Genomic DNA, 26878 nt, shown 5'->3' with positions numbered 1-26878 from the left:
CCTGAGAGGTTTGGCGGTCGAAACAGAAGGCTTTTTATCACAGGAAAAGAAATCAGCCCTTGACAACTTAACCGGCAGAAAAAGATTTTTTTTGAAAAAATCCCTAAGCCCCGGGGTCACAATTTAATCCAAAATCTGACTTTCGGCAATTCACTCAAAAATGCTGCCAAACGGTTGCAAATGCTCCCCTGAGAGGTTTGGCGGTCGAAACAGAAGGCTTTTTATCACAGGAAAAGAAATCAGCCCTTCACAAGTTAACGGGCAGAAAAAGATTTTTTTGAAAAAATCCCTAAGCCCCGGGGTCACAATTTCCGCAAAAATCTGACTTTCGGCAATTAACTCAAAAATGCTGCCAAACGGTTGCAAATGCTCCCCTGAGAGGTTTGGCGGTCGAAACAGAAGGCTTTTTATCACAGGAAAAGAAATCAGCCCTCGATAACTTAACCGGCAAAAATAGATTTTTTTTTAAAAAAAATCCCTAAGCCCCAGGGGTCACAATTTCAGCAAAAATCTGACTTTCGGCAATTCACTCAAAAATGCTGCCAAACGGTTGTAAATGCTCCCCTGAGAGGTTTGGCGGTCGAAACAGAAGGCTTTTTATCACAGGAAAAGAAATCAGCCCTCGATAACTTAACCGGCAAAAATAGATTTTTTTTAAAAAAAAATCCCTAAGCCCCAGGGGTCACAATTTCAGCAAAAATCTGACTTTCGGCAATTCACTCAAAAATGCTGCCAAACGGTTGCATATGCTCCCCTGAGAGGTTTGGCGGTCGAAACAGAAGGCTTTTTATCACAGGAAAAGAAATCAGCCCTTGACAACTTAACCGGCAGAAAAAGATTTTTTTTGAAAAAATCCCTAAGCCCCGGGGTCACAATTTCCGCAAACATCTGACTTTCGGCAATTCACTCAAAAATGCTGCCAAACGGTTGCAAATGCTCCCCTGAGAGGTTTGGCGGTCGAAACAGAAGGCTTTTTATCACAGGAAAAGAAATCAGCCCTTCACAAGTTAACGGGCAGAAAAAGATTTTTTTGAAAAAATCCCTAAGCCCCGGGGTCACAATTTCCGCAAAAATCTGACTTTCGGCAATTAACTCAAAAATGCTGCCAAACGGTTGCAAATGCTCCCCTGAGAGGTTTGGCGGTCGAAACAGAAGGCTTTTTATCACAGGAAAAGAAATCAGCCCTTGATAACTTAACCGGCAAAAATAGATTTTTTTAAAAAAAAAATCCCTAAGCCCCAGGGGTCACAATTTCAGCAAAAATCTGACTTTCGGCAATTCACTCAAAAATGCTGCCAAACGGTTGCAAATGCTCCGCTGAGAGGTGTGGCGGTCGAAACAGCAGGCTTTTTATCACAGGAAAAGAAATCAGCCCTTGACAACTTAACCGGCAGGAAAAGTTTCTTTTTGAAAAAATCCCTAAGCCCCGGGGTCACAATTTAATTCAAAATCTGACTTTCGGCAATTCACTATAAAATGCTGCCAAACGGTTGCAAATGCTCCCTTGAGAGGTTTGACGGTCGAAACAGAAGGCTTTTTATCATAGGAAAAGAAATCAGCCCTCGATAACTTAACCGGCAAAAATAGATTTTTTTGAAGAAATCGCTAAGCCCCGGGGTCACAATTTCAGCAAAAATCTGACTTTCGGCAATTCACTCAAAAATGCTGCCAAACGGTTGCAAATGCTCGGCTGAGAGGTTTGGCGGACACAACAGAAGGCTTTTTATCACAGGAAAAGAAATGAGCCCTTGACAACTTAACCGGCAGGAAAAGTTTCTTTTTGAAAAAATCCCTAAGCCCCGGGGTCACAATTTAATTCAAAATCTGACTTTCGGCAATTCACTATAAAATGCTGCCAAACGGTTGCAAATGCTCCCTTGAGAGGTTTGACGGTCGAAACAGAAGGCTTTTTATCATAGGAAAAGAAATCAGCCCTCGATAACTTAACCGGCAAAAATAGATTTTTTTGAAGAAATCGCTAAGCCCCGGGGTCACAATTTCAGCAAAAATCTGACTTTCGGCAATTCACTCAAAAATGCTGCCAAACGGTTGCAAATGCTCGGCTGAGAGGTTTGGCGGACACAACAGAAGGCTTTTTATCACAGGAAAAGAAATGAGCCCTTGACAACTTAACCGGCGGAAATAGACTTTTTTTGAAAAAATCCCTAAGCCCCGGGGTCACAATTTCATCCAAAATCTGACTTTCGGGAATTCACTCAAAAATGCTGCCAAAGGGTTGCAAATGCTCCCCTGTGAGGTTTGGCGGTCGAAACAGAAGGCTTTTTATCACAGGAAAAGAAATCAGCCCTTCACAAGTTAACGGGCAGAAAAAGATTTTTTTGAAAAAATCCCTAAGCCCCGGGGTCACAATTTCATCCAAAATCTGACTTTCGGCAATTCACTATAAAATGTTGCCAAACGGTTGCAAATGCTCCCCTGAGAGGTTTGGCGGTCGAAACAGAAGGCTTTTTATCACAGGAAAAGAAATCAGCCCTTGAAAACTTAACCGGCAGAAAAAGATTTTTTTTGAAAAAATCCCTAAGCCCCGGGGTCACAATTTCCGCAAAAATCTGACTTTCGGCAATTCACTCAAAAATGCTGCCAAACGGTTGCAAATGCTCCCCTGAGAGGTTTGGCGGTCGAAACAGAAGGCTTTTTATCACAGGAAAAGAAATCAGCCCTCGATAACTTAACCGGCAGAAATAGATTTTTTTGAAAAAATCCCTAAGCCCCGGGGTCACAATTTCAGCAAAAATCTGACTTTCGGCAATTCACTCAAAAATGCTGCCAAACGGTTGCAAATGCTCCCCTGAGAAGTTTGGCAGTCGAAGCAGAAGGCTTTTTATCACAGGAAAAGAAATCAGCCCTTCACAAGTTAACTGGCAGAAAAAGATTTTTTTCAAAAAATCCCTAAGCCCCGGGGTCACAATTTCCGCAAAAATCTGACTTTCGGCAATTCACTCAAAAATGCTGCCAAACGGTTGCAAATGCTCCCCTGAGAAGTTTGGCGGTCGAAACAGAAGGCTTTTTATCACAAGAAAAGAAATGAGCCCTTGACAACTTAACCGGCAGAAATAGATTTTTTTTAAAAAAATCCCTAAGCCCCGGGGTCACAATTTCATCAAAAATCTGACTTTCGGGAATTCACTCAAAAATGCTGCCAAACGGTTGCAAATGCTCCACTGAGAGGTTTGGCGGTGGAAACAGAAGGCTTTTTATCACAGGAAAAGAAATCAGCCCTTGACAACTTAACCGGCAGAAAAAGATTTTTTTGAAAAAATCCCTAAGCCCCGGGGTCACAAGTTCCGCAAAAATCTGACTTTCGGCAATTCACTCAAAAATGCTGCCAAACGGTTGCAAATGCTCCCCTGAGAGGTTTGGCGGTCGAAACAGAAGGCTTTTTATCACAGGAAAAGAAATCAGCCCTTGACAACTTAACCGGCAGAAAAATATTTTTTTTGAAAAAATCCCTCAGCCCCGGGGTCACAATTTAATCCAAAATCTGACTTTCGGCAATTCACTCAAAAATGCTGCCAAACGGTTGCAAATGCTCCCCTGAGAGGTTTGGCGGTCGAAACAGAAGGCTTTTTATCACAGGAAAAGAAATCAGCCCTTGACAACTTAACCGGCAGAAAAATATTTTTTTTGAAAAAATCCCTCAGCCCCGGGGTCACAATTTAATCCAAAATCTGACTTTCGGCAATTCACTCAAAAATGCTGCCAAACGGTTGCAAATGCTCCCCTGAGAGGTTTGGCGGTCGAAACAGAAGGCTTTTTATCACAGGAAAAGAAATCAGCCCTTGACAACTTAACCGGCAGAAAAATATTTTTTTTGAAAAAATCCCTCAGCCCCGGGGTCACAATTTAATCCAAAATCTGACTTTCGGCAATTCACTCAAAAATGCTGCCAAACGGTTGCAAATGCTCCCCTGAGAAGTTTGGCGGTAGAAACAGAAGGCTTTTTATCACAAGATAAGAAATGAGCCCTTGACAACTTAACCGGCAGAAATAGATTTTTTTAAAAAAAATCCCTAAGCCCCGGGGTCACAATTTCATCAAAAATCTGACTTTCGGGAATTCACTCAAAAATGCTGCCAAACGGTTGCAAATGCTCCACTGAGAGGTTTGGCGGTCGAAACAGAAGGCTTTTTATCACAGGAAAAGAAATCAGCCCTTGACAACTTAACCGGCAGAAAAATATTTTTTTTGAAAAAATCCCTCAGCCCCGGGGTCACAATTTCATCCAAAATCTGACTTTCGGCAATTCACTCAAAAATGCTGCCAAATGGTGGCAAATGCTCCCCTGAGAGGTTTGGCGGTCGAAACAGAAGGCTTTTTATCACAGGAAAAGAAATCAGCCCTTCACAAGTTAACTGGCAGAAAAAGATTTTTTTCAAAAAATCCCTAAGCCCCGGGGTCACAATTTCCGCAAAAATCTGACTTTCGGCAATTCACTCAAAAATGCTGCCAAACGGTTGCAAATGCTCCCCTGAGAAGTTTGGCGGTCCTAACAGAAGGCTTTTTATCACAGGAAAAGAAATGAGCCCTTGACAACTTAACCGGTAGAAATAGATTTTTTTTGAAAAAATCCCTAAGCCCCGGGGTCACAATTTCAGCAAAAATCTGACTTTCGGCAATTCAATCAAAAATGCTGCCAAACGGTTGCAAATGCTCCCCTGAGAAGTTTGGCAGTCGAAGCAGAAGGCTTTTTATCACAGGAAAAGAAATCAGCCCTTCACAAGTTAACTGGCAGAAAAAATATTTTTTTTGAAAAAATCCCTAAGCCCCGGGGTCACAATTTCCGCAAAAATCTGACTTTCGGCAATTCACTCAAAAATGCTGCCAAACGGTTGCAAATGCTCCCCTGAGAAGTTTGGCGGTCGAAACAGAAGGCATTTTATCACAGGAAAAGAAATGAGCCCTTGACAACTTAACCGGCAGAAATAGATTTTTTTTAAAAAAATCCCTAAGCCCCGGGGTCACAATTTCATCAAAAATCTGACTTTCGGGAATTCACTCAAAAATGCTGCCAAACGGTTGCAAATGCTCCACTGAGAGGTTTGGCGGTCGAAACAGAAGGCTTTTTATCACAGGAAAAGAAAACAGCCCTTGACAACTTAACCGGCAGAAAAATATTTTTTTTGAAAAAATCCCTCAGCCCCGGGGTCACAATTTAATCCAAAATCTGACTTTCGGCAATTCACTCAAAAATGCTGCCAAACGGTTGCATATGCTCCCCTGAGAGGTTTGGCGGTCGAAACAGAAGGCTTTTTATCACAGGAAAAAAAATCAGCCCTTCACAGGTTAACGGGCAGAAAAAGATTTTTTTGAAAAAATCCATAAGCCCCGGGTCACAATTTCAGCAAAAATCTGACTTTCGGCAATTCACTCAAAAATGCTGCCAAACGGTTGCAAATGCTCCACTGAGAGGTTTGGCGGTCGAAACAGAAGGCTTTTTATCACAGGAAAAGAAATCAGCCCTTGACAACTTAACCGGCAGAAAAATATTTTTTTTGAAAAAATCCCTCAGCCCCGGGGTCACAATTTAATCCAAAATCTGACTTTCGGCAATTCACTCAAAATTGCTGCCAAACGGTTGCATATGCTCCCCTGAGAGGTTTGGCGGTCGAAACAGAAGGCTTTTTATCACAGGAAAAGAAATCAGCCCTTCACAAGTTAACTGGCAGAAAAAGATTTTTTTCAAAAAATCCCTAAGCCCCGGGGTCACAATTTCCGCAAAAATCTGACTTTCGGCAATTCACTCAAAAATGCTGCCAAACGGTTGCAAATGCTCCACTGAGAGGTTTGGCGGTCGAAACAGAAGGCTTTTTATCACAGGAAAAGAAATCAGCCCTTGACAACTTAACCGGCAGAAAAATATTTTTTTTGAAAAAATCCCTCAGCCCCGGGGTCACAATTTAATCCAAAATCTGACTTTCGGCAATTCACTCAAAAATGCTGCCAAACGGTTGCATATGCTCCCCTGAGGGGTTTGGCGGTCGAAACAGAAGGCTTTTTATCACAGGAAAAAAAATCAGCCCTTCACAGGTTAACGGGCAGAAAAAGATTTTTTTGAAAAAATCCATAAGCCCCGGGTCACAATTTCAGCAAAAATCTGACTTTCGGCAATTCACTATAAAATGCTGCCAAACGGTGGCAAATGCTCCCCTGAGAGGTTTGGCGGTCGAAACAGAAGGCTTTTTATCACAGGAAAAGAAATCAGCCCTTCACAAGTTAACTGGCAGAAAAAGATTTTTTTCAAAAAATCCCTAAGCCCCGGGGTCACAATTTCCGCAAAAATCTGACTTTCGGCAATTCACTCAAAAATGCTGCCAAACGGTTGCAAATGCTCCCCTGAGAAGTTTGGCGGTCCTAACAGAAGGCTTTTTATCACAGGAAAAGAAATGAGCCCTTGACAACTTAACCGGCAGAAATAGATTTTTTTTGAAAAAATCCCTAAGCCCCGGGGTCACAATTTCAGCAAAAATCTGACTTTCGGCAATTCAATCAAAAATGCTGCCAAACGGTTGCAAATGCTCCCCTGAGAAGTTTGGCAGTCGAAGCAGAAGGCTTTTTATCACAGGAAAAGAAATCAGCCCTTCACAAGTTAACTGGCAGAAAAAAGATTTTTTTCAAAAAATCCCTAAGCCCCGGGGTCACAATTTCCGCAAAAATCTGACTATCGGCAATTCACTCAAAAATGCTGCCAAACGGTTGCAAATGCTCCCCTGAGAAGTTTGGCGGTCGAAACAGAAGGCTTTTTATCACAAGATAAGAAATGAGCCCTTGACAACTTAACCGGCCGAAATAGATTTTTTTTGAAAAAATCCCTAAGCCCCGGGGTCACAATTTCATCAAAAATCTGACTTTCGGCAATTCACTCAAAAATGCTGCCAAACGGTTGCAAATGCTCCACTGAGAGGTTTGGCGGTCGAAACAGAAGGCTTTTTATCACAGGAAAAGAAAACAGCCCTCGATAACTTAACCGGCAGAAATAGATTTTTTTGAAAAAATCCCTAAGCCCCGGGGTCACAATTTCAGCAAAAATCTGACTTTCGGCAATTCAATCAAAAATGCTGCCAAACGGTTGCAAATGCTCCCCTGAGAAGTTTGGCAGTCGAAGCAGAAGGCTTTTTATCACAGGAAAAGAAATCAGCCCTTCACAAGTTAACTGGCAGAAAAAGATTTTTTTCAAAAAATCCCTAAGCCCCGGGGTCACAATTTCCGCAAAAATCTGACTTTCGGCAATTCACTCAAAAATGCTGCCAAACGGTTGCAAATGCTCCCCTGAGAAGTTTGGCGGTCGAAACAGAAGGCTTTTTATCACAAGATAAGAAATGAGCCCTTAACAACTTAACCGGCAGAAATAGATTTTTTTAAAAAAAATCCCTAAGCCCCGGGGTCACAATTTCATCAAAAATCTGACTTTCGGGAATTCACTCAAAAATGCTGCCAAACGGTTGCAAATGCTCCACTGAGAGGTTTGGCGGTCGAAACAGAAGGCTTTTTATCACAGGAAAAGAAAACAGCCCTTGACAACTTAACCGGCAGAAAAATATTTTTTTTGAAAAAATCCCTCAGCCCCGGGGTCACAATTTAATCCAAAATCTGACTTTCGGCAATTCACTCAAAAATGCTGCCAAACGGTTGCAAATGCTCCCTTGAGAGGTTTGGCGGTCGAAACAGAAGGCTTTTTATCACAGGAAAAGAAATCAGCCCTTCACAAGTTAACTGGCAGAAAAAGATTTTTTTCAAAAAATCCCTAAGCCCCGGGGTCACAATTTCCGCAAAAATCTGACTTTCGGCAATTCACTCAAAAATGCTGCCAAACGGTTGCAAATGCTCCCCTGAGAAGTTTGGCGGTCGAAACAGAAGGCTTTTTATCACAAGATAAGAAATGAGCCATTGACAACTTAACCGGCAGAAATAGATTTTTTTAAAAAAAATCCCTAAGCCCCGGGGTCACAATTTCATCAAAAATCTGACTTTCGGGAATTCACTCAAAAATGCTGCCAAACGGTTGCAAATGCTCCACTGAGAGGTTTGGCGGTCGAAACAGAAGGCTTTTTATCACAGGAAAAGAAATCAGCCCTTGACAACTTAACCGGCAGAAAAATATTTTTTTTGAAAAAATCCCTCAGCCCCGGGGTCACAATTTAATCCAAAATCTGACTTTCGGCAATTCACTCAAAAATGCTGCCAAACGGTTGCATATGCTCCCCTGAGAGGTTTGGCGGTCGAAACAGAAGGCTTTTTATCACAGGAAAAAAAATCAGCCCTTCACAGGTTAACGGGCAGAAAAAGATTTTTTTGAAAAAATCCATAAGCCCCGGGTCACAATTTCAGCAAAAATCTGACTTTCGGCAATTCACTATAAAATGCTGCCAAACGGTGGCAAATGCTCCCCTGAGAGGTTTGGCGGTCGAAACAGAAGGCTTTTTATCACAGGAAAAGAAATCAGCCCTTCACAAGTTAACTGGCAGAAAAAGATTTTTTTCAAAAAATCCCCAAACCCCGGGATCACAATTTCATCCAAAATCTGACTTTCGGCAATTCACTCAAAAATGCTGCCAAACGGTTGCAAATGCTCCCCTGAGAGGTTTGGCGGTCGAAACAGAAGGCTTTTTATCACAGGAAAAGAAATCAGACCTTGACAACTTAACCGGCAGAAAAAGATTTTTTTTGAAAAAATCCCTAAGCCCCGGGGTCACAATTTAATCCAAAATCTGACTTTCGGCAATTCACTCAAAAATGCTGTCAAACGGTTGCAAATGTTCCCTGAGAGGTTTGGCGGTCGAAACAGAAGGCTTTTTATCACAGGAAAAGAAATCAGCCCTTGACAACTTAACCGGGTGAAAAAGATTTTTTTGAGAAAATCTCTAAGCCCCGGGGTCACAATTTCCGCAAAAATCTGACTTTCGGCAATTCACTCAAAATTGCTGCCAAAAGGTTGCAAATGCTCCCCTGAGAAGTTTGGCGGTCGAAACAGAAGGCTTTTTATCACAGGAAAAGAAATCAGCCCTTCACAAGTTAACGGGCAGAAAATGATTTTTTTGAAAAAATGCCTAAGCCCCGGGGTCACAATTTCCGCAAAAATCTGACTCTCGGAAATTCACTCAAAAATGCTGCCAAACGGTTGCAAATGCTCCCCTGAGAGGTTTGGCGGTCGAAACAGAAGGCTTTTTATCACAGGAAAAGAAATCAGCCCTTGACAACTTAACCGCCTGAAAAAGATTTTTTTCCGCAAAAATCTGACTTTCGGCAATTCACTCAAAAATGCTGCCAAACGGTTGCAAATGCTCCCCTGAGAGGTTTGGCGGTCGAAACAGAAGGCTTTTTATCACAGGAAAAGAAATCAGACCTTGACAACTTAACCGGCAGAAAAAGATTTTTTTTGAAAAAATCCCTAAGCCCCGGGGTCACAATTTAATCCAAAATCTGACTTTCGGCAATTCACTCAAAGATGCTGCCAAACGGTTGCAAGTGCTCCCCTGAGAGGTTTGGCGGTCGAAACAGAAGGCTTTTTATCACAGGAAAAGAAATCAGCCCTTCACAAGTTAACTGGCAGAAAAAGATTTTTTTCAAAAAATCCCTAAGCCCCGGGGTCACAATTTCCGCAAAAATCTGACTTTCGGCAATTCACTCAAAAATGCTGCCAAACGGTTGCAAATGCTCCCCTGAGAAGTTTGGCGGTCGAAACAGAAGGCTTTTTATCACAAGAAAAGAAATGAGCCCTTGACAACTTAACCGGCAGAAATAGATTTTTTTTAAAAAAATCCCTAAGCCCCGGGGTCACAATTTCATCAAAAATCTGACTTTCGGGAATTCACTCAAAAATGCTGCCAAACGGTTGCAAATGCTCCACTGAGAGGTTTGGCGGTGGAAACAGAAGGCTTTTTATCACAGGAAAAGAAATCAGCCCTTGACAACTTAACCGGCAGAAAAAGATTTTTTTGAAAAAATCCCTAAGCCCCGGGGTCACAAGTTCCGCAAAAATCTGACTTTCGGCAATTCACTCAAAAATGCTGCCAAACGGTTGCAAATGCTCCCCTGAGAGGTTTGGCGGTCGAAACAGAAGGCTTTTTATCACAGGAAAAGAAATCAGCCCTTGACAACTTAACCGGCAGAAAAATATTTTTTTTGAAAAAATCCCTCAGCCCCGGGGTCACAATTTAATCCAAAATCTGACTTTCGGCAATTCACTCAAAAATGCTGCCAAACGGTTGCATATGCTCCCCTGAGAGGTTTGGCGGTCGAAACAGAAGGCTTTTTATCACAGGAAAAAAAATCAGCCCTTCACAGGTTAACGGGCAGAAAAAGATTTTTTTGAAAAAATCCATAAGCCCCGGGTCACAATTTCAGCAAAAATCTGACTTTCGGCAATTCACTATAAAATGCTGCCAAACGGTGGCAAATGCTCCCCTGAGAGGTTTGGCGGTCGAAACAGAAGGCTTTTTATCACAGGAAAAGAAATCAGCCCTTCACAAGTTAACTGGCAGAAAAAGATTTTTTTCAAAAAATCCCCAAACCCCGGGATCACAATTTCATCCAAAATCTGACTTTCGGCAATTCACTCAAAAATGCTGCCAAACGGTTGCAAATGCTCCCCTGAGAGGTTTGGCGGTCGAAACAGAAGGCTTTTTATCACAGGAAAAGAAATCAGACCTTGACAACTTAACCGGCAGAAAAAGATTTTTTTTGAAAAAATCCCTAAGCCCCGGGGTCACAATTTAATCCAAAATCTGACTTTCGGCAATTCACTCAAAAATGCTGTCAAACGGTTGCAAATGTTCCCTGAGAGGTTTGGCGGTCGAAACAGAAGGCTTTTTATCACAGGAAAAGAAATCAGCCCTTGACAACTTAACCGGGTGAAAAAGATTTTTTTGAGAAAATCTCTAAGCCCCGGGGTCACAATTTCCGCAAAAATCTGACTTTCGGCAATTCACTCAAAATTGCTGCCAAAAGGTTGCAAATGCTCCCCTGAGAAGTTTGGCGGTCGAAACAGAAGGCTTTTTATCACAGGAAAAGAAATCAGCCCTTCACAAGTTAACGGGCAGAAAATGATTTTTTTGAAAAAATGCCTAAGCCCCGGGGTCACAATTTCCGCAAAAATCTGACTCTCGGAAATTCACTCAAAAATGCTGCCAAACGGTTGCAAATGCTCCCCTGAGAGGTTTGGCGGTCGAAACAGAAGGCTTTTTATCACAGGAAAAGAAATCAGCCCTTGACAACTTAACCGCCTGAAAAAGATTTTTTTCCGCAAAAATCTGACTTTCGGCAATTCACTCAAAAATGCTGCCAAACGGTTGCAAATGCTCCCCTGAGAGGTTTGGCGGTCGAAACAGAAGGCTTTTTATCACAGGAAAAGAAATCAGACCTTGACAACTTAACCGGCAGAAAAAGATTTTTTTTGAAAAAATCCCTAAGCCCCGGGGTCACAATTTAATCCAAAATCTGACTTTCGGCAATTCACTCAAAGATGCTGCCAAACGGTTGCAAGTGCTCCCCTGAGAGGTTTGGCGGTCGAAACAGAAGGCTTTTTATCACAGGAAAAGAAATCAGCCCTTCACAAGTTAACTGGCAGAAAAAGATTTTTTTCAAAAAATCCCTAAGCCCCGGGGTCACAATTTCCGCAAAAATCTGACTTTCGGCAATTCACTCAAAAATGCTGCCAAACGGTTGCAAATGCTCCCCTGAGAAGTTTGGCGGTCGAAACAGAAGGCTTTTTATCACAAGAAAAGAAATGAGCCCTTGACAACTTAACCGGCAGAAATAGATTTTTTTTAAAAAAATCCCTAAGCCCCGGGGTCACAATTTCATCAAAAATCTGACTTTCGGGAATTCACTCAAAAATGCTGCCAAACGGTTGCAAATGCTCCACTGAGAGGTTTGGCGGTGGAAACAGAAGGCTTTTTATCACAGGAAAAGAAATCAGCCCTTGACAACTTAACCGGCAGAAAAAGATTTTTTTGAAAAAATCCCTAAGCCCCGGGGTCACAAGTTCCGCAAAAATCTGACTTTCGGCAATTCACTCAAAAATGCTGCCAAACGGTTGCAAATGCTCCCCTGAGAGGTTTGGCGGTCGAAACAGAAGGCTTTTTATCACAGGAAAAGAAATCAGCCCTTGACAACTTAACCGGCAGAAAAATATTTTTTTTGAAAAAATCCCTCAGCCCCGGGGTCACAATTTAATCCAAAATCTGACTTTCGGCAATTCACTCAAAAATGCTGCCAAACGGTTGCAAATGCTCCCCTGAGAGGTTTGGCGGTCGAAACAGAAGGCTTTTTATCACAGGAAAAGAAATCAGCCCTTGACAACTTAACCGGCAGAAAAATATTTTTTTTGAAAAAATCCCTCAGCCCCGGGGTCACAATTTAATCCAAAATCTGACTTTCGGCAATTCACTCAAAAATGCTGCCAAACGGTTGCAAATGCTCCCCTGAGAGGTTTGGCGGTCGAAACAGAAGGCTTTTTATCACAGGAAAAGAAATCAGCCCTTGACAACTTAACCGGCAGAAAAATATTTTTTTTGAAAAAATCCCTCAGCCCCGGGGTCACAATTTAATCCAAAATCTGACTTTCGGCAATTCACTCAAAAATGCTGCCAAACGGTTGCAAATGCTCCCCTGAGAAGTTTGGCGGTAGAAACAGAAGGCTTTTTATCACAAGATAAGAAATGAGCCCTTGACAACTTAACCGGCAGAAATAGATTTTTTTAAAAAAAATCCCTAAGCCCCGGGGTCACAATTTCATCAAAAATCTGACTTTCGGGAATTCACTCAAAAATGCTGCCAAACGGTTGCAAATGCTCCACTGAGAGGTTTGGCGGTCGAAACAGAAGGCTTTTTATCACAGGAAAAGAAATCAGCCCTTGACAACTTAACCGGCAGAAAAATATTTTTTTTGAAAAAATCCCTCAGCCCCGGGGTCACAATTTCATCCAAAATCTGACTTTCGGCAATTCACTCAAAAATGCTGCCAAATGGTGGCAAATGCTCCCCTGAGAGGTTTGGCGGTCGAAACAGAAGGCTTTTTATCACAGGAAAAGAAATCAGCCCTTCACAATTTAACTGGCAGAAAAAGATTTTTTTCAAAAAATCCCTAAGCCCCGGGGTCACAATTTCCGCAAAAATCTGACTTTCGGCAATTCACTCAAAAATGCTGCCAAACGGTTGCAAATGCTCCCCTGAGAAGTTTGGCGGTCCTAACAGAAGGCTTTTTATCACAGGAAAAGAAATGAGCCCTTGACAACTTAACCGGTAGAAATAGATTTTTTTTGAAAAAATCCCTAAGCCCCGGGGTCACAATTTCAGCAAAAATCTGACTTTCGGCAATTCAATCAAAAATGCTGCCAAACGGTTGCAAATGCTCCCCTGAGAAGTTTGGCAGTCGAAGCAGAAGGCTTTTTATCACAGGAAAAGAAACCAGCCCTTCACAAGTTAACTGGCAGAAAAAAGATTTTTTTCAAAAAATCCCTAAGCCCCGGGGTCACAATTTCCGCAAAAATCTGACTTTCGGCAATTCACTCAAAAATGCTGCCAAACGGTTGCAAATGCTCCCCTGAGAAGTTTGGCGGTCGAAACAGAAGGCATTTTATCACAGGAAAAGAAATGAGCCCTTGACAACTTAACCGGCAGAAATAGATTTTTTTAAAAAAAATCCCTAAGCCCCGGGGTCACAATTTCATCAAAAATCTGACTTTCGGGAATTCACTCAAAAATGCTGCCAAACGGTTGCAAATGCTCCACTGAGAGGTTTGGCGGTCGAAACAGAAGGCTTTTTATCACAGGAAAAGAAAACAGCCCTTGACAACTTAACCGGCAGAAAAATATTTTTTTTGAAAAAATCCCTCAGCCCCGGGGTCACAATTTAATCCAAAATCTGACTTTCGGCAATTCACTCAAAAATGCTGCCAAACGGTTGCATATGCTCCCCTGAGAGGTTTGGCGGTCGAAACAGAAGGCTTTTTATCACAGGAAAAAAAATCAGCCCTTCACAGGTTAACGGGCAGAAAAAGATTTTTTTGAAAAAATCCATAAGCCCCGGGTCACAATTTCAGCAAAAATCTGACTTTCGGCAATTCACTCAAAAATGCTGCCAAACGGTTGCAAATGCTCCACTGAGAGGTTTGGCGGTCGAAACAGAAGGCTTTTTATCACAGGAAAAGAAATCAGCCCTTGACAACTTAACCGGCAGAAAAATATTTTTTTTGAAAAAATCCCTCAGCCCCGGGGTCACAATTTAATCCAAAATCTGACTTTCGGCAATTCACTCAAAATTGCTGCCAAACGGTTGCATATGCTCCCCTGAGAGGTTTGGCGGTCGAAACAGAAGGCTTTTTATCACAGGAAAAGAAATCAGCCCTTCACAAGTTAACTGGCAGAAAAAGATTTTTTTCAAAAAATCCCTAAGCCCCGGGGTCACAATTTCCGCAAAAATCTGACTTTCGGCAATTCACTCAAAAATGCTGCCAAACGGTTGCAAATGCTCCACTGAGAGGTTTGGCGGTCGAAACAGAAGGCTTTTTATCACAGGAAAAGAAATCAGCCCTTGACAACTTAACCGGCAGAAAAATATTTTTTTTGAAAAAATCCCTCAGCCCCGGGGTCACAATTTAATCCAAAATCTGACTTTCGGCAATTCACTCAAAAATGCTGCCAAACGGTTGCATATGCTCCCCTGAGGGGTTTGGCGGTCGAAACAGAAGGCTTTTTATCACAGGAAAAAAAATCAGCCCTTCACAGGTTAACGGGCAGAAAAAGATTTTTTTGAAAAAATCCATAAGCCCCGGGTCACAATTTCAGCAAAAATCTGACTTTCGGCAGTTCACTATAAAATGCTGCCAAACGGTGGCAAATGCTCCCCTGAGAGGTTTGGCGGTCGAAACAGAAGGCTTTTTATCACAGGAAAAGAAATCAGCCCTTCACAAGTTAACTGGCAGAAAAAGATTTTTTTCAAAAAATCCCTAAGCCCCGGGGTCACAATTTCCGCAAAAATCTGACTTTCGGCAATTCACTCAAAAATGCTGCCAAACGGTTGCAAATGCTCCCCTGAGAAGTTTGGCGGTCCTAACAGAAGGCTTTTTATCACAGGAAAAGAAATGAGCCCTTGACAACTTAACCGGCAGAAATAGATTTTTTTTGAAAAAATCCCTAAGCCCCGGGGTCACAATTTCAGCAAAAATCTGACTTTCGGCAATTCAATCAAAAATGCTGCCAAACGGTTGCAAATGCTCCCCTGAGAAGTTTGGCAGTCGAAGCAGAAGGCTTTTTATCACAGGAAAAGAAATCAGCCCTTCACAAGTTAACTGGCAGAAAAAAATTTTTTTCAAAAAATCCATAAGCCCCGGGGTCACAATTTCCGCAAAAATCTGACTTTCGGCAATTCACTCAAAAATGCTGCCAAACGGTTGCAAATGCTCCCCTGAGAAGTTTGGCGGTCGAAACAGAAGGCTTTTTATCACAAGATAAGAAATGAGCCCTTAACAACTTAACCGGCAGAAATAGATTTTTTTTAAAAAAATCCCTAAGCCCCGGGGTCACAATTTCATCAAAAATCTGACTTTCGGGAATTCACTCAAAAATGCTGCCAAACGGTTGCAAATGCTCCACTGAGAGGTTTGGCGGTCGAAACAGAAGGCTTTTTATCACAGGAAAAGAAAACAGCCCTTGACAACTTAACCGGCAGAAAAATATTTTTTTTGAAAAAATCCCTCAGCCCCGGGGTCACAATTTAATCCAAAATCTGACTTTCGGCAATTCACTCAAAAATGCTGCCAAACGGTTGCAAATGCTCCCTTGAGAGGTTTGGCGGTCGAAACAGAAGGCTTTTTATCACAGGAAAAGAAATCAGCCCTTCACAAGTTAACTGGCAGAAAAAGATTTTTTTCAAAAAATCCCTAAGCCCCGGGGTCACAATTTCCGCAAAAATCTGACTTTCGGCAATTCACTCAAAAATGCTGCCAAACGGTTGCAAATGCTCCCCTGAGAAGTTTGGCGGTCGAAACAGAAGGCTTTTTATCACAAGATAAGAAATGAGCCATTGACAACTTAACCGGCAGAAATAGATTTTTTTAAAAAAAATCCCTAAGCCCCGGGGTCACAATTTCATCAAAAATCTGACTTTCGGGAATTCACTCAAAAATGCTGCCAAACGGTTGCAAATGCTCCACTGAGAGGTTTGGCGGTCGAAACAGAAGGCTTTTTATCACAGGAAAAGAAATCAGCCCTTGACAACTTAACCGGCAGAAAAATATTTTTTTTGAAAAAATCCCTCAGCCCCGGGGTCACAATTTAATCCAAAATCTGACTTTCGGCAATTCACTCAAAAATGCTGCCAAACGGTTGCATATGCTCCCCTGAGAGGTTTGGCGGTCGAAACAGAAGGCTTTTTATCACAGGAAAAAAAATCAGCCCTTCACAGGTTAACGGGCAGAAAAAGATTTTTTTGAAAAAATCCATAAGCCTCGGGTCACAATTTCAGCAAAAATCTGACTTTCGGCAATTCACTATAAAATGCTGCCAAACGGTGGCAAATGCTCCCCTGAGAGGTTTGGCGGTCGAAACAGAAGGCTTTTTATCACAGGAAAAGAAATCAGCCCTTCACAAGTTAACTGGCAGAAAAAGATTTTTTTCAAAAAATCCCCAAACCCCGGGATCACAATTTCATCCAAAATCTGACTTTCGGCAATTCACTCAAAAATGCTGCCAAACGGTTGCAAATGCTCCCCTGAGAGGTTTGGCGGTCGAAACAGAAGGCTTTTTATCACAGGAAAAGAAATCAGACCTTGACAACTTAAACGGCAGAAAAAGATTTTTTTTGAAAAAATCCCTAAGCCCCGGGGTCACAATTTAATCCAAAATCTGACTTTCGGCAATTCACTCAAAAATGCTGTCAAACGGTTGCAAATGTTCCCTGAGAGGTTTGGCGGTCGAAACAGAAGGCTTTTTATCACAGGAAAAGAAATCAGCCCTTGACAACTTAACCGGGTGAAAAAGATTTTTTTGAGAAAATCCCTAAGCCCCGGGGTCACAATTTCCGCAAAAATCTGACTTTCGGCAATTCACTCAAAATTGCTGCCAAAAGGTTGCAAATGCTCCCCTGAGAAGTTTGGCGGTCGAAACAGAAGGCTTTTTATCACAGGAAAAGAAATCAGCCCTTCACAAGTTAACGGGCAGAAAATGATTTTTTTGAAAAAATGCCTAAGCCCCGGGGTCACAATTTCCGCAAAAATCTGACTCTCGGAAATTCACTCAAAAATGCTGCCAAACGGTTGCAAATGCTCCCCTGAGAGGTTTGGCGGTCGAAACAGAAGGCTTTTTATCACAGGAAAAGAAATCAGCCCTTGACAACTTAACCGCCTGAAAAAGATTTTTTTCCGCAAAAATCTGACTTTCGGCAATTCACTCAAAAATGCTGCCAAACGGTTGCAAATGCTCCCCTGAGAGGTTTGGCGGTCGAAACAGAAGGCTTTTTATCACAGGAAAAGAAATCAGACCTTGACAACTTAACCGGCAGAAAAAGATTTTTTTTGAAAAAATCCCTAAGCCCCGGGGTCACAATTTAATCCAAAATCTGACTTTCGGCAATTCACTCAAAGATGCTGCCAAACGGTTGCAAATGCTCCCCTGAGAGGTTTGGCGGTCGAAACAGAAGGCTTTTTATCACAGGAAAAGAAATCAGCCCTTGACAACTTAACCGGCTGAAAAAGATTTTTTTGAAAAAATCCCTAAGCCCCGGGGTCACAATTTCCGCAAAAATCTGACTTTCGGCAATTCACTCAAAAATGCTGCCAAAAGGTTGCAAATGCTCCCCTGAGAAGTTTGGCGGTCGAAACAGAAGGCTTTTTATCACAGGAAAAGAAATCAGACCTTGACAACTTAACCGGCAGAAAAAGATTTTTTTTGAAAAAATCCCTAAGCCCCGGGGTCACAATTTAATCCAAAATCTGACTTTCGGCAATTCACTCAAAAATGCTGCCAAACGGTTGCAAATGCTCCCCTGAGAGGTTTGGCGGTCGAAACAGAAGGCTTTTTATCACAGGAAAAGAAATCAGCCCTTGACAACTTAACCGGCTGAAAAAGATTTTTTTGAAAAAATCCCTAAGCCCCGGGGTCACAATTTCCGCAAAAATCTGACTTTCGGCAATTCACTCAAAAATGCTGCCAAACGGTTGCAAATGCTCCCCTGAGAAGTTTGGCGGTCGAAACAGAAGGCTTTTTATCACAGGAAAAGAAATGAGCCCTTGACAACTTAACCGGCAGAAAAAGATTTTTTTTGAAAAAATCCCTAAGCCCCGGGGTCACAATTTCATCCAAAATTTGACTTTCGGCAATTCACTCAAAAATGCTGCCAAACGGTTGCAAATGCTCCCCTGAGAGTTTTGGCGTTCGAAACAGAAGGCTTTTTATCACAGGAAAAGAAATCAGACCTTGACAACTTAACCGGCAAAAATAGATTTTTTTGAAAAAATCCCTAAGCCCCGGGGTCACAATTTCAGCAAAAATCTGACTTTCAGCAATTCACTCAAAAATGCTGCCAAACGGTTGCATATGCTCCCCTGAGAGGTTTGGCGGTCGAAACAGAAGGATTTTTATCATAGGAAAAAAAATCAGCCCTTCACAAGTTAACGGGCAGAAAAAGATTTTTTTGAAAAAATCCCTCAGCCCCGGGTCACAATTTCAGCAAAAATCTGACTTTCGGCAATTCACTCAAAAATGCTGCCAAACGGTTGCATATGCTCCCCTGAGAGGTTTGGCGGTCGAAACAGAAGGCTTTTTATCACAGGAAAAAAAATCAGCCCTTCACAGGTTAACGGGCAGAAAAAGATTTTTTTGAAAAAATCCATAAGCCTCGGGTCACAATTTCAGCAAAAATCTGACTTTCGGCAATTCACTATAAAATGCTGCCAAACGGTGGCAAATGCTCCCCTGAGAGGTTTGGCGGTCGAAACAGAAGGCTTTTTATCACAGGAAAAGAAATCAGCCCTTCACAAGTTAACTGGCAGAAAAAGATTTTTTTCAAAAAATCCCCAAACCCCGGGATCACAATTTCATCCAAAATCTGACTTTCGGCAATTCACTCAAAAATGCTGCCAAACGGTTGCAAATGCTCCCCTGAGAGGTTTGGCGGTCGAAACAGAAGGCTTTTTATCACAGGAAAAGAAATCAGACCTTGACAACTTAAACGGCAGAAAAAGATTTTTTTTGAAAAAATCCCTAAGCCCCGGGGTCACAATTTAATCCAAAATCTGACTTTCGGCAATTCACTCAAAAATGCTGTCAAACGGTTGCAAATGTTCCCTGAGAGGTTTGGCGGTCGAAACAGAAGGCTTTTTATCACAGGAAAAGAAATCAGCCCTTGACAACTTAACCGGGTGAAAAAGATTTTTTTGAGAAAATCCCTAAGCCCCGGGGTCACAATTTCCGCAAAAATCTGACTTTCGGCAATTCACTCAAAATTGCTGCCAAAAGGTTGCAAATGCTCCCCTGAGAAGTTTGGCGGTCGAAACAGAAGGCTTTTTATCACAGGAAAAGAAATCAGCCCTTCACAAGTTAACGGGCAGAAAATGATTTTTTTGAAAAAATGCCTAAGCCCCGGGGTCACAATTTCCGCAAAAATCTGACTCTCGGAAATTCACTCAAAAATGCTGCCAAACGGTTGCAAATGCTCCCCTGAGAGGTTTGGCGGTCGAAACAGAAGGCTTTTTATCACAGGAAAAGAAATCAGCCCTTGACAACTTAACCGCCTGAAAAAGATTTTTTTCCGCAAAAATCTGACTTTCGGCAATTCACTCAAAAATGCTGCCAAACGGTTGCAAATGCTCCCCTGAGAGGTTTGGCGGTCGAAACAGAAGGCTTTTTATCACAGGAAAAGAAATCAGACCTTGACAACTTAACCGGCAGAAAAAGATTTTTTTTGAAAAAATCCCTAAGCCCCGGGGTCACAATTTAATCCAAAATCTGACTTTCGGCAATTCACTCAAAGATGCTGCCAAACGGTTGCAAATGCTCCCCTGAGAGGTTTGGCGGTCGAAACAGAAGGCTTTTTATCACAGGAAAAGAAATCAGCCCTTGACAACTTAACCGGCTGAAAAAGATTTTTTTGAAAAAATCCCTAAGCCCCGGGGTCACAATTTCCGCAAAAATCTGACTTTCGGCAATTCACTCAAAAATGCTGCCAAAAGGTTGCAAATGCTCCCCTGAGAAGTTTGGCGGTCGAAACAGAAGGCTTTTTATCACAGGAAAAGAAATCAGACCTTGACAACTTAACCGGCAGAAAAAGATTTTTTTTGAAAAAATCCCTAAGCCCCGGGGTCACAATTTAATCCAAAATCTGACTTTCGGCAATTCACTCAAAAATGCTGCCAAACGGTTGCAAATGCTCCCCTGAGAGGTTTGGCGGTCGAAACAGAAGGCTTTTTATCACAGGAAAAGAAATCAGCCCTTGACAACTTAACCGGCTGAAAAAGATTTTTTTGAAAAAATCCCTAAGCCCCGGGGTCACAATTTCCGCAAAAATCTGACTTTCGGCAATTCACTCAAAAATGCTGCCAAACGGTTGCAAATGCTCCCCTGAGAAGTTTGGCGGTCGAAACAGAAGGCTTTTTATCACAGGAAAAGAAATGAGCCCTTGACAACTTAACCGGCAGAAAAAGATTTTTTTTGAAAAAATCCCTAAGCCCCGGGGTCACAATTTCATCCAAAATTTGACTTTCGGCAATTCACTCAAAAATGCTGCCAAACGGTTGCAAATGCTCCCCTGAGAGTTTTGGCGTTCGAAACAGAAGGCTTTTTATCACAGGAAAAGAAATCAGACCTTGACAACTTAACCGGCAAAAATAGATTTTTTTGAAAAAATCCCTAAGCCCCGGGGTCACAATTTCAGCAAAAATCTGACTTTCAGCAATTCACTCAAAAATGCTGCCAAACGGTTGCATATGCTCCCCTGAGAGGTTTGGCGGTCGAAACAGAAGGATTTTTATCATAGGAAAAAAAATCAGCCCTTCACAAGTTAACGGGCAGAAAAAGATTTTTTTGAAAAAATCCCTCAGCCCCGGGTCACAATTTCAGCAAAAATCTGACTTTCGGCAATTCACTCAAAAATGCTGCCAAACGGTTGCAAATGCTCCCCTGAGAGGTTTGGCGGTCGAAACAGAAGGCTTTTTATCACAGGGAAAGAAATGAGCCCTTGACAACTTAACCGGCAGAAATAGATTTTTTTTGAAAAAATCCCTAAGCCCCGGGGTCACAATTTCATCAAAAATCTGACTTTCGGGAATTCACTCAAAAATGCTGCCAAACGGTTGCAAATGCTCCCCTGAGAAGTTTGGCAGTCGAAGCAGAAGGCTTTTTATCACAGGAAAAGAAATCAGCCCTTCACAAGTTAACTGGCAGAAAAAGATTTTTTTCAAAAAATCCCTAAGCCCCGGGGTCACAATTTCCGCAAAAATCTGACTTTCGGGAATTCACTCAAAAATGCTGCCAAACGGTTGCAAATGCTTCCCTGAGAGGTTTGGCGGTCGAAACAGAAGGCTTTTTATCACAGGAAAAGAAATCAGCCCTTCACAAGTTAACTGGCAGAAAAAGATTTTTTTCAAAAAATCCCTAAGCCCCGGGGTCACAATTTCCGCAAAAATCTGACTTTCGGCAATTCACTCAAAAATGCTGCCAAACGGTTGCAAATGCTCCCCTGAGAAGTTTGGCGGTCGAAACAGAAGGCTTTTTATCACAAGAAAAGAAATGAGCCCTTGACAACTTAACCGGCAGAAATAGATTTTTTTTAAAAAAATCCCTAAGCCCCGGGGTCACAATTTCATCAAAAATCTGACTTTCGGGAATTCACTCAAAAATGCTGCCAAACGGTTGCAAATGCTCCACTGAGAGGTTTGGCGGTGGAAACAGAAGGCTTTTTATCACAGGAAAAGAAATCAGCCCTTGACAACTTAACCGGCAGAAAAAGATTTTTTTGAAAAAATCCCTAAGCCCCGGGGTCACAAGTTCCGCAAAAATCTGACTTTCGGCAATTCACTCAAAAATGCTGCCAAACGGTTGCAAATGCTCCCCTGAGAGGTTTGGCGGTCGAAACAGAAGGCTTTTTATCACAGGAAAAGAAATCAGCCCTTGACAACTTAACCGGCAGAAAAATATTTTTTTTGAAAAAATCCCTCAGCCCCGGGGTCACAATTTAATCCAAAATCTGACTTTCGGCAATTCACTCAAAAATGCTGCCAAACGGTTGCAAATGCTCCCCTGAGAGGTTTGGCGGTCGAAACAGAAGGCTTTTTATCACAGGAAAAGAAATCAGCCCTTGACAACTTAACCGGCAGAAAAATATTTTTTTTGAAAAAATCCCTCAGCCCCGGGGTCACAATTTAATCCAAAATCTGACTTTCGGCAATTCACTCAAAAATGCTGCCAAACGGTTGCAAATGCTCCCCTGAGAGGTTTGGCGGTCGAAACAGAAGGCTTTTTATCACAGGAAAAGAAATCAGCCCTTGACAACTTAACCGGCAGAAAAATATTTTTTTTGAAAAAATCCCTCAGCCCCGGGGTCACAATTTAATCCAAAATCTGACTTTCGGCAATTCACTCAAAAATGCTGCCAAACGGTTGCAAATGCTCCCCTGAGAAGTTTGGCGGTAGAAACAGAAGGCTTTTTATCACAAGATAAGAAATGAGCCCTTGACAACTTAACCGGCAGAAATAGATTTTTTTTAAAAAAATCCCTAAGCCCCGGGGTCACAATTTCATCAAAAATCTGACTTTCGGGAATTCACTCAAAAATGCTGCCAAACGGTTGCAAATGCTCCACTGAGAGGTTTGGCGGTCGAAACAGAAGGCTTTTTATCACAGGAAAAGAAATCAGCCCTTGACAACTTAACCGGCAGAAAAATATTTTTTTTGAAAAAATCCCTCAGCCCCGGGGTCACAATTTCATCCAAAATCTGACTTTCGGCAATTCACTCAAAAATGCTGCCAAATGGTGGCAAATGCTCCCCTGAGAGGTTTGGCGGTCGAAACAGAAGGCTTTTTATCACAGGAAAAGAAATCAGCCCTTCACAAGTTAACTGGCAGAAAAAGATTTTTTTCAAAAAATCCCTAAGCCCCGGGGTCACAATTTCCGCAAAAATCTGACTTTCGGCAATTCACTCAAAAATGCTGCCAAACGGTTGCAAATGCTCCCCTGAGAAGTTTGGCGGTCCTAACAGAAGGCTTTTTATCACAGGAAAAGAAATGAGCCCTTGACAACTTAACCGGTAGAAATAGATTTTTTTTGAAAAAATCCCTAAGCCCCGGGGTCACAATTTCAGCAAAAATCTGACTTTCGGCAATTCAATCAAAAATGCTGCCAAACGGTTGCAAATGCTCCCCTGAGAAGTTTGGCAGTCGAAGCAGAAGGCTTTTTATCACAGGAAAAGAAATCAGCCCTTCACAAGTTAACTGGCAGAAAAAAGATTTTTTTCAAAAAATCCCTAAGCCCCGGGGTCACAATTTCCGCAAAAATCTGACTTTCGGCAATTCACTCAAAAATGCTGCCAAACGGTTGCAAATGCTCCCCTGAGAAGTTTGGCGGTCGAAACAGAAGGCATTTTATCACAGGAAAAGAAATGAGCCCTTGACAACTTAACCGGCAGAAATAGATTTTTTTAAAAAAAATCCCTAAGCCCCGGGGTCACAATTTCATCAAAAATCTGACTTTCGGGAATTCACTCAAAAATGCTGCCAAACGGTTGCAAATGCTCCACTGAGAGGTTTGGCGGTCGAAACAGAAGGCTTTTTATCACAGGAAAAGAAAACAGCCCTTGACAACTTAACCGGCAGAAAAATATTTTTTTTGAAAAAATCCCTCAGCCCCGGGGTCACAATTTAATCCAAAATCTGACTTTCGGCAATTCACTCAAAAATGCTGCCAAACGGTTGCATATGCTCCCCTGAGAGGTTTGGCGGTCGAAACAGAAGGCTTTTTATCACAGGAAAAAAAATCAGCCCTTCACAGGTTAACGGGCAGAAAAAGATTTTTTTGAAAAAAATCCATAAGCCCCGGGTCACAATTTCAGCAAAAATCTGACTTTCGGCAATTCACTCAAAAATGCTGCCAAACGGTTGCAAATGCTCCACTGAGAGGTTTGGCGGTCGAAACAGAAGGCTTTTTATCACAGGAAAAGAAATCAGCCCTTGACAACTTAACCGGCAGAAAAATATTTTTTTTGAAAAAATCCCTCAGCCCCGGGGTCACAATTTAATCCAAAATCTGACTTTCGGGAATTCACTCAAAAATGCTGCCAAACGGTTGCAAATGCTCCACTGAGAGGTTTGGCGGTCGAAACAGAAGGCTTTTTATCACAGGAAAAGAAATCAGCCCTTGACAACTTAACCGGCAGAAAAATATTTTTTTTGAAAAAATCCCTCAGCCCCGGGGTCACAATTTCATCCAAAATCTGACTTTCGGCAATTCACTCAAAAATGCTGCCAAACGGTTGCAAATGCTCCACTGAGAGGTTTGGCGGTCGAAACAGAAGGCTTTTTATCACAGGAAAAGAAATCAGCCCTTGACAACTTAACCGGCAGAAAAATATTTTTTTTGAAAAAATCCCTCAGCCCCGGGGTCACAATTTAATCCAAAATCTGACTTTCGGCAATTCACTCAAAAATGCTGCCAAACGGTTGCATATGCTCCCCTGAGGGGTTTGGCGGTCGAAACAGAAGGCTTTTTATCACAGGAAAAAAAATCAGCCCTTCACAGGTTAACGGGCAGAAAAAGATTTTTTTGAAAAAATCCATAAGCCCCGGGTCACAATTTCAGCAAAAATCTGACTTTCGGCAATTCACTATAAAATGCTGCCAAACGGTGGCAAATGCTCCCCTGAGAGGTTTGGCGGTCGAAACAGAAGGCTTTTTATCACAGGAAAAGAAATCAGCCCTTCACAAGTTAACTGGCAGAAAAAGATTTTTTTCAAAAAATCCCTAAGCCCCGGGGTCACAATTTCCGCAAAAATCTGACTTTCGGCAATTCACTCAAAAATGCTGCCAAACGGTTGCAAATGCTCCCCTGAGAAGTTTGGCGGTCCTAACAGAAGGCTTTTTATCACAGGAAAAGAAATGAGCCCTTGACAACTTAACCGGCAGAAATAGATTTTTTTTGAAAAAATCCCTAAGCCCCGGGGTCACAATTTCAGCAAAAATCTGACTTTCGGCAATTCAATCAAAAATGCTGCCAAACGGTTGCAAATGCTCCCCTGAGAAGTTTGGCAGTCGAAGCAGAAGGCTTTTTATCACAGGAAAAGAAATCAGCCCTTCACAAGTTAACTGGCAGAAAAAAGATTTTTTTCAAAAAATCCCTAAGCCCCGGGGTCACAATTTCCGCAAAAATCTGACTATCGGCAATTCACTCAAAAATGCTGCCAAACGGTTGCAAATGCTCCCCTGAGAAGTTTGGCGGTCGAAACAGAAGGCTTTTTATCACAAGATAAGAAATGAGCCCTTGACAACTTAACCGGCCGAAATAGATTTTTTTTGAAAAAATCCCTAAGCCCCGGGGTCACAATTTCATCAAAAATCTGACTTTCGGGAATTCACTCAAAAATGCTGCCAAACGGTTGCAAATGCTCCACTGAGAGGTTTGGCGGTCGAAACAGAAGGCTTTTTATCACAGGAAAAGAAAACAGCCCTCGATAACTTAACCGGCAGAAATAGATTTTTTTGAAAAAATCCCTAAGCCCCGGGGTCACAATTTCAGCAAAAATCTGACTTTCGGCAATTCAATCAAAAATGCTGCCAAACGGTTGCAAATGCTCCCCTGAGAAGTTTGGCAGTCGAAGCAGAAGGCTTTTTATCACAGGAAAAGAAATCAGCCCTTCACAAGTTAACTGGCAGAAAAAGATTTTTTTCAAAAAATCCCTAAGCCCCGGGGTCACAATTTCCGCAAAAATCTGACTTTCGGCAATTCACTCAAAAATGCTGCCAAACGGTTGCAAATGCTCCCCTGAGAAGTTTGGCGGTCGAAACAGAAGGCTTTTTATCACAAGATAAGAAATGAGCCCTTAACAACTTAACCGGCAGAAATAGATTTTTTTAAAAAAAATCCCTAAGCCCCGGGGTCACAATTTCATCAAAAATCTGACTTTCGGGAATTCACTCAAAAATGCTGCCAAACGGTTGCAAATGCTCCACTGAGAGGTTTGGCGGTCGAAACAGAAGGCTTTTTATCACAGGAAAAGAAAACAGCCCTTGACAACTTAACCGGCAGAAAAATATTTTTTTTGAAAAAATCCCTCAGCCCCGGGGTCACAATTTAATCCAAAATCTGACTTTCGGCAATTCACTCAAAAATGCTGCCAAACGGTTGCAAATGCTCCCTTGAGAGGTTTGGCGGTCGAAACAGAAGGCTTTTTATCACAGGAAAAGAAATCAGCCCTTCACAAGTTAACTGGCAGAAAAAGATTTTTTTCAAAAAATCCCTAAGCCCCGGGGTCACAATTTCCGCAAAAATCTGACTTTCGGCAATTCACTCAAAAATGCTGCCAAACGGTTGCAAATGCTCCCCTGAGAAGTTTGGCGGTCGAAACAGAAGGCTTTTTATCACAAGATAAGAAATGAGCCATTGACAACTTAACCGGCAGAAATAGATTTTTTTAAAAAAAATCCCTAAGCCCCGGGGTCACAATTTCATCAAAAATCTGACTTTCGGGAATTCACTCAAAAATGCTGCCAAACGGTTGCAAATGCTCCACTGAGAGGTTTGGCGGTCGAAACAGAAGGCTTTTTATCACAGGAAAAGAAATCAGCCCTTGACAACTTAACCGGCAGAAAAATATTTTTTTTGAAAAAATCCCTCAGCCCCGGGGTCACAATTTAATCCAAAATCTGACTTTCGGCA

The sequence above is a fragment of the Podarcis gaigeae genome, assembly GCF_964106915.1.
Source record: "Podarcis gaigeae genome assembly, chromosome: 10".
NCBI classification, from domain to species: domain Eukaryota; kingdom Metazoa; phylum Chordata; class Lepidosauria; order Squamata; family Lacertidae; genus Podarcis; species Podarcis gaigeae.
Note: the sequence above shows the minus strand (reverse complement) of the source record.